Genomic DNA, 7,068 nt, shown 5'->3' on the forward strand with positions numbered 1-7,068 from the left:
ATGTCTGACTGCAGCATGCAACATGGGAAATGCATTTGCACAGCATTCCTTTCTGCTCTGGGAGAGCTGCAGCCTCTCCTTCCTGACCTCCAGGGGTCACATTTTGTCGTTCAAATGAATATCTCAAACTTACTGGGGGGGAGGAAAGGAGGTGAAGCAGAACTCTCAGGACTTCAGTCAACCCTGTCAGAGTTAGGAATGGAGGGAATACAGCGAGGAAAAGAGGAGGGGAGTGACTCAACATCTGGAAAAAATTTGAGAGCATGCTGTTGCCCTTTTGAAAGGGTGGAGAGACTGGAGGGGGAGAGAGGAATAAGGAGGGTAGTGTATGGTGGGCATGCATCTGTGTGTGTGTGTGTGTGTGTGTGTGTATTTACTTGGAGGGCAACCCTTTGATCTACTAAGTCTGATAGAAACTGTCTGCATGCACATAATCAGCCTCAATCACATAATGATACTGATAGAACCTAATGCCTTAACATCTTAAGCTCACTGAACTGCACAGGAGATAACACACATACTAAGGAACTTAAACACCCTTAGCGTGGTCTTATGGCATGCAGGGCGATGTGAGCACACACCAAAACGTGAAAGCAAGCACAATATTGCACATATGCACATGAACTCTCAACTAGCATCACCCAATCTAACAAAGAGCACAAGTCACAAACAAGAGCAACAGAAATGTGAGCTTTATGAGTCATTAAAACAAACTATGTCACTCAGTAATTTAGGGAGCTGAGACATATGATCTGCAGCTGTGTCCACACACAGCATTGCTTTTGTGCAACATCGCCCTCTGCAGATGTGGATTATTATAGCACTTAGAGACAACAAAGTCATGCTGAGTGCGGATCCAACTTATTTTCGTTTCCATCCAAGTGGCCAAGTACCCCAGGACCCCAGATCTACAGTCATTTGTTTGGCAATTATTTTGTGGCAGTTTAAAGAACTGAAATTGGCTCTGTAAACGTCAATGCCAGTCATTTGGTCCACCAAACAGATCCAGACTGAAATATCAAATTAGTGCATTGCCATGTTCAACAAAAAAGGAATCTATGTGGGTGGTCTCATGGCTTTTTCTCTATAGCTATACATAAGGGTCAATCATTTTACTTCTATCCAATAAAAATATTCTATTTTTTAAAAATTAGCAAAAAGCAGAAATTTATTATCCAACAATTGAAAAGATTAATATGATTGCAATGATTCTGGTACAGAACAAAAACTCTGTGTCTTGCTCAAGGGCACTTCTAAAACCAAAAGGGAGACATGAGGGTTGAAGGGTGACGTCTCTTCTTATCTCTACCATGCACTTAAAGTCAAATTGCACACTGCACTTATGATGCAGTGCAAAAACAATACACCCTCTTTACAATATCTGTTGTTATACAGAAGTCCAGATCTACTGCAAGGGGGTTTCCATTTCCAGCACAAATACGCACAGCTCAGTATGCAGTAAACACGTTCAACCTATAAATGACACTGTAGCTCAAAATCTAATCATACTTTGTGTATGGGTCTGTGTGTGTACTGTTAAGGTCAAGAATGTTAACACTTGGTATGAGGTTTAAAGACCAAGGATAATATATTGAGATTTTACTTGAAATAAATTACTTAAAATGTCTCGAATTTTATTATTATATGTCCATTATGGTTGATTAATAGAGTAATGCAGGCAAACATGACAACCCCATCATGTTTCTTCAGAAATTAACCACTCAATTCATATAGAATAGGAATAGGCAACCACTTGACTGGGCTATGTACACGTTGTTATAAACCTGAAACAGAGCACGTACCAATGCACCAATGGCAATAAAAAAAGGATGGAAACAGATAAACAATAAAAGAAAACTTAACTTCTGGGTTAATACTGTTCTTTAAAAGAAACTGGGATAAAACAGAGAACGACTGATCCACACTCCAGTCCAGTAGGTGACGGAAGTGTGCTGTGAGCGGGTTTGGCATCCGTCATTGAAGCCCACGAAGACTATGCGGCTCTCCGGGGGCAAATCTGAAGCGCTTTACTGGGAGTAACAAAAACAATGGGATCAGGAAAAGAGCTTTCAGAAGACCTTAAAATTAAATTGGTGAACCTTCATAAAAGTGGAGAGGGATATAAAAATATCTCTAAGCGTTTAGGGATACCAGTACCAACTGTAAAGACCATAATCCAGAAATGGAAGAAATATGGACACACTGAGACCCTTCCAAGAAGTGGAAGACCAAGGAAAATAACTGCAAGAGGCACTAGAAAACTTGCCCGAGAGCTACAGAAAAATCCAAAACAAACTGTAGGGGACCTGACTAAGTCCCTAGAGGCAACTGGAATCAAAGTCCACATTTCCACAGTCAAGCGTAGTCTGCAGAAGTCTGGATTATTTAGGAGAAAAGCACGCAGAAAGCCTTTGCTTACTACTAAACATGAGGCAGCACCGTTGGAGAATATAACTACAGACAAATCGGAGCCACCTACGTCTATGGCAGAGCCGGCAAGTGATTCAGCTGAAGTCACCGATAGCCCGGCGGAGGTAAATGAGTCGGAGGGAACGCTGCTCTAACGGTATCACTCTTGGAGACCAGCTACCCACTTATTGAGCCAGGCTATTCATTGGACGAGTCTGGAAACTCGCATACCATCCTTGGCAAACCAGTGGATATGTAACCGACACTGCTGCTCACAGACCTTCTTCTAGGGGAGATTAACATCATAGGATCGGCAAACCCAATGCATATGTAACTGATTTGGCAAACTCCTAGCATTCCTAGGCTAGCTACTATAATCCCGAGGCTAACTACTAGCATAGCCAAGCTAATGTATAACGCACCCAATGACGTAAATCGAGCTCTCGCAGCTAAATCACAACATTAGTTGTTTGGTCTGACGGAGCACTTGAAGTGTTACTACCAGTGCAGGGCTATGGGGTTGTGTATCTCCTAAGATTAATTTCTACCAGTTGTTCAGACACATTTATATAATGTTTGTCTCTGATAATCCACAATAAACATGAGTGTGTTTGGGGTTTGCAGAAGGAATCAGGAGACCCCCAGACAGCTAGGTTGTTAAGGCTGTGCCCTTAGTAACTTAGGCGTTAGTGTAAATCATTAGACAACTACGGACAGTTTGCTACGTGCAGGTTGCCAGATGTACAAATTCACAAGTTGCCTACAAGTCAACTCTGCAAAGGTAAGGTAGCTCTTTGCTTTTTCCTTAACACATTTTTAGATTATCCTGCAGTACGCTCGTTATATTGATTTATTAGGTATACCCATCCATCTGCTTGCAGTTATTGCAGTGTGTTATTGCAGTCAATCCAATAGGGCCGCCACCACCATTGTTAATTTTCTTGTTTGTTTGCGATTTATTATTACATTCATTAATTTATCAATAATCCTGAAAAAACCCAGTCATCCTTTATTTGGCACTTCTACGGTGATAAATGTTTTGACCAGTAGATGGTAGCACCCTCGTTATGTCAGTGACTAAGTTCAAGAAGGTATGTACTTATTTAAAATTGTCTATTTGGTAAATCAAGTATCTATTTTGAAAACTACGACTTGCTGTATTATATAGAAATACTGCTATATATAGCTATACTATAGAAATCAAACTACTGTGCTTTTCTTAAGTACTTGAGTAAAATTATTTAATTATACATTTGTTTTGCTATGCATATTTTTTTTTTACATTTTGACTTTTACACGTCTCTTTCCTCAGATCATGATCACTACCACTGCAGCGGTCCCCGCTCTGCCAGCAGTGAACAAAAGGTACCACATTAAGAATTGGACAGCAGACATGCCTTGAGTGATCGAGGGACGCGTCTCACCAGCCACAGGAACTGTGTCTGGTACGGCACAGTTCCTTTGGTAGTGTGTCTGACAAGAAATGCCCTTCAAAATTAAAAAAAAAAAAACTAATTTCTAAGAGGCAGTATAGAGAGGATGTATGCCAACAAAAGAGACAGCAGCTAATTTTAAATATGTTCCTCCCTGGACACTTGCCTGTCAGCGCACCTAGTCCAGCAAGAACATCATAGGTCAGCTGACAGTACACCTGCCCTCTCAGCTTACAAAATGTCATGAGTGAAAGACTGAACTTAAGTGTGGGCTTGAACACTAAAAGGACACTACAATGAAACAGAAAATGTTTTATCCACCAGGCACACTTAAGTCGCAGATAACAACTTTGAAGTCTGCATTTGACTAAACATTGTGCAGCTAATACTTATTTATTGTGAATATAAAGCTGTAAAATCAATTTAAAGTTAGTATTTGTAATGATAGATCAGTGTACTCTAAACACTCACTTTGCCTGTGACAACTTATTTTATGAAAGATGCATCTTAAAAAGATTTAACAATTTAGCATAAGTCTACTTTTCCGTGCTAACTGCTGTACTTTGATAACATTGTGCAATACTAAATATTCATTCTGTACAAAACCATTTCCACAAAGGTGATATTATTTTATTTGTTTTATCAGCTGACTAATGTAGTGCGCCAAAATACTCCTGTGATGCACAGAATATTAAAACAGCCTTAGAGCTATATTTTTGTGGACTAAGCATTGGTAATATTGCATGTACAGTCACTTAGAATACATGTGCTTATTAGTATCACTACTTCAACAATAATCAGAATGAGAGTTGACTGAATTTTACTTTTACAACGTTGTAATATAATGGGTGGTAGAGTTGTTATTGTATTGCAATATATTTGGATATGGTTCTATTGTTATGGCCCCCTTATTCATTTAAAAGTGGGTGGGCAAAGCATTAGAAATGCCTCTTAATATAATGCACTGCAGTATGGCTCCACCAGCCACTATGACCTCAAAAATAAACACACAGTAGAATTGTCCCCTTTCTGACAGTCTCGAAGTAAAAACAGAGAAATTACAATCCTGTAAAAATAGAATTCATGGCAGCGCTGCTTTGATGGATTGCATTGGATTGTAAAATTGTGCCTAATGAAGTGGCCAGTGGGGTGTATAGTGAAATAATAGTAACAACTTGTCCAACAAATTGTTTATATAATTACATATGCTCACTTTTACAGTATATGACAAAGCCACATTGATAGATTTGTCTATGTAAACATGTTGAATCTCTGGGGATTAAGTGTTTCCATTAAATAAGTGTTGTATCACAATGTACTTTAATGCCTATATTGCTCCCATGTGTTAGCTCAACCTTGTTGTACATGCAAACAATTGGCTTGTATAACAGTCGGAAATATTTAAACCAACAATAAGAAATCACAATATATAGGTAAGACACTTTCACAAATTGTTGTTAGTGTATTGTAAAAATATGTCCCTCTCAAATTGGAAACAAAATCCTGTTCTTCCATACAAGGTATTATGTGTAAACTTAAGTCCGTCATTCTTTCTCTGCTGTGCCTGTTCCTTTATATTCAGGGTAACACAGTTAAGTGGAAAAGTTTGCATCCCCCTTACCTGTAGCAAAAAGAGTAGAATTGTTTTTTTTTCATCAACCCAACATTTACATGGCAGACAGCTATGCAGTCTGGTAGACTTGCAATAATTACGCTATGAAGAATTACACCTGAAATTATACTAACACTGCTCAGAGCTAACTAAAAGAGGTTGTAGGAGGTTATAAAAATAAAGGGAGGACATACGAAGTATCACAGAACATTTCATAAGGAGGATGCAAACCTTTGCTCTGATAATGTTCTTTATTTTACTACACTTTTCTTTTTAAACACTCAGTGACCATACTGGAACATATAGCTGACTGTGCAATATTATTATATTGATTAAAACAACATTTTGAAATGGCTAAAGGAGTAAAACAAGTTCATGCAAAGTTTTGCACTTTAATATATATTAGCAGATTTACACATGCATGCACATTCTTTCAGTGCATCTCCTTCATTAATCTATAAAAAAATCATTGTGCCAGTGGCTGGAAATGATTTCAACCAAGGAAATTTCTGGTGCATTTTTGGGCTTGCTAGCTGTGCTGTGTAACAAACATGTAGTTCAAAATGTGCATCTCTTTTGTCAGGTATGTAGGGTGTGTTCCCTTGTGGCTAAAACTGCACTGCTTGTGTATTGTAAGTACAAGATTTCACAATAAAAACATGACAATCTCTTTTTCCTGTTTGTTACTCCCAGTATCACAGTTTTAACACATTAAGGGATCATTCAATACATTCAGTTTGTCTCAGTTGGTCCTGACATAGTCCTATGTTTGTGGACACACCCAACTCTGACTCTCCCTTTCAAATATGTTTTTTCCATTTTTATGTTGTCCCTTCTCTCTGTTGCTATAGAAATCAGCAGTGGCAGATCTAGAACTTTTTTTTTTCTACGGTTGGCCAGACTGAGGCCACGACCAAACCTCGAAAGGCTCTGATTTTGCCTTTCTCCAAACAAATATTTTTGGAACTTAAATTTATACTAATTGAAGAAAATACAGGTATAAATATTGTAATGGTAATTTGAATTATATAGGGCAGACCTGGGGAAATAGGCCACCCCCTTAAAATTCTCCCTTGAAATAAGCCCAGACAGGAAGTGACAAACTCACAGCCATGCAAAGGAGCAAATTTGTTTTGCTGGGTAAACAAATCCAAAGCATAGTTGGACTGACTTAGCAGGGCTTTCACCACATATGACAGAGTACATAAAAGAGAAAGATGGACATTGAGAAGAAACGCACAAACACATGCTCACAATTTGCTCATTCTGACTGAGTGCAGTCACACAATTTCTTCGCTTACTCATGGTTTCTGAAAACAGAACTAGTTCAAAAATGCAATTGGATGAAATCAGTTGCTTTGGAACACTTGTTTAAACAAATGTTTTTTTTTATTATATAATTTTGACAAAGTGACAAATTAAGTGACAGAGTACTCAACAAAACAATTACTGCCTGCATCCCTATGTAATCCAGTTTTTATAGTGTTAGTCTACACGATCTGAAGCTGCCAAATTTAGTGTTTAAAAGTTGCACAAAGTATTTTAAATAGCGTAAGATCTGGGGGTGGTGGATGAAATATCATTTTGGGAAGACATCATATGAGTGAGGCAAAT

The 7,068-nt window shown here is 38.4% G+C and overlaps 1 long non-coding RNA gene across 1 annotated transcript; it reads left to right on the forward strand.

The window, feature by feature from the left end:
• The first annotated feature begins 1,977 nt into the window (after nt 1-1,977).
• On the forward strand, nt 1,978-6,124 carry LOC137127667 (uncharacterized). Its single transcript, XR_010914449.1, has 2 exons — nt 1,978-3,190; nt 3,722-6,124. It is a non-coding gene; the product is annotated as an uncharacterized lncRNA (long non-coding RNA).
• The last annotated feature ends 944 nt before the right edge of the window (nt 6,125-7,068 follow it).

Source organism: Channa argus, chromosome 1, assembly GCF_033026475.1.
Source record: "Channa argus isolate prfri chromosome 1, Channa argus male v1.0, whole genome shotgun sequence".
NCBI classification, from domain to species: domain Eukaryota; kingdom Metazoa; phylum Chordata; class Actinopteri; order Anabantiformes; family Channidae; genus Channa; species Channa argus.